General features: G+C 35.1%; 1 non-coding gene across 1 annotated transcript; it reads left to right on the top strand.

The window, feature by feature from the left end:
• The first annotated feature begins 256 nt into the window (after positions 1-256).
• Positions 257-362, top strand: LOC122305903. The gene has a single exon (XR_006241334.1). It is a non-coding gene; the product is annotated as a small nucleolar RNA R71 (small nucleolar RNA).
• The last annotated feature ends 416 nt before the right edge of the window (positions 363-778 follow it).

The raw sequence follows: 778 nt of genomic DNA, 5'->3' as shown, positions 1-778 counted from the left end.
TTGGGCTTAAATATCAATATCCTCCTTAAACTCATATTTGCCCCCACAATAAATAGATCTTAGTGGTTGGGCTGTTAACGGAACTTGATCAATCCGAGTGTTACACTGTTCTGCACTCTTGACAAGATAGTCAAAAAATGATAGTACTTCATCGAATTTCTTGCTAAAGAATTCTCTATTGCACATCATCTAAACAAACTGATTGCATTCTGGAGTGAAACCGGTGAAAAAATAGCTCACCAACCTCCAAGATTCCAAACCATGATGTGGACAGATATTTATCAAATCTTTAAAATTTTTCCAACTGTCCTAAAAAGTCTCATCAGGTTTCTAATTGAATTGAGTGATTTGCTATTGCTACTGAGTTATATGAAAAGGAAATTTTTTTTTGTAAGAATTCACGTTGCATATCAGACTAACTAGAGATAGAATTAGGCCTCAAAAAATTAAACCAGATTTTTGCTTTATCCTTTAAAGAGAAAAGAAATAAACGACGTCTAATAAATTCATCAGTAATGGCCCTAGTAATAAAAGTAGTGCAAGCCAGCTCAAAATCTGTCAGGTTCTGGTAAGGACTCTTAGAATCCATCTCGTGGAACTGAGGTATCACTGACATCATACCATGCTTAATAGAAAAATTAGGTGCATCATCAGGTAAAACAATGGATAAAAGTGTAGTAGTGTGAGTGGGTTGCAAATAATCCTTAAGAGTGCATGGTGCAGGTGCAGTCATGATTTATTAATTTCAATATCCTTACTCATGGAAGAGACAGAAGAG

This window comes from Carya illinoinensis, chromosome 3 (genome assembly GCF_018687715.1).
Source record: "Carya illinoinensis cultivar Pawnee chromosome 3, C.illinoinensisPawnee_v1, whole genome shotgun sequence".
In the NCBI taxonomy this organism is placed as follows: Eukaryota; Viridiplantae; Streptophyta; class Magnoliopsida; order Fagales; family Juglandaceae; genus Carya; species Carya illinoinensis.
This window is presented reverse-complemented; position numbering and strand designations above follow the sequence as displayed.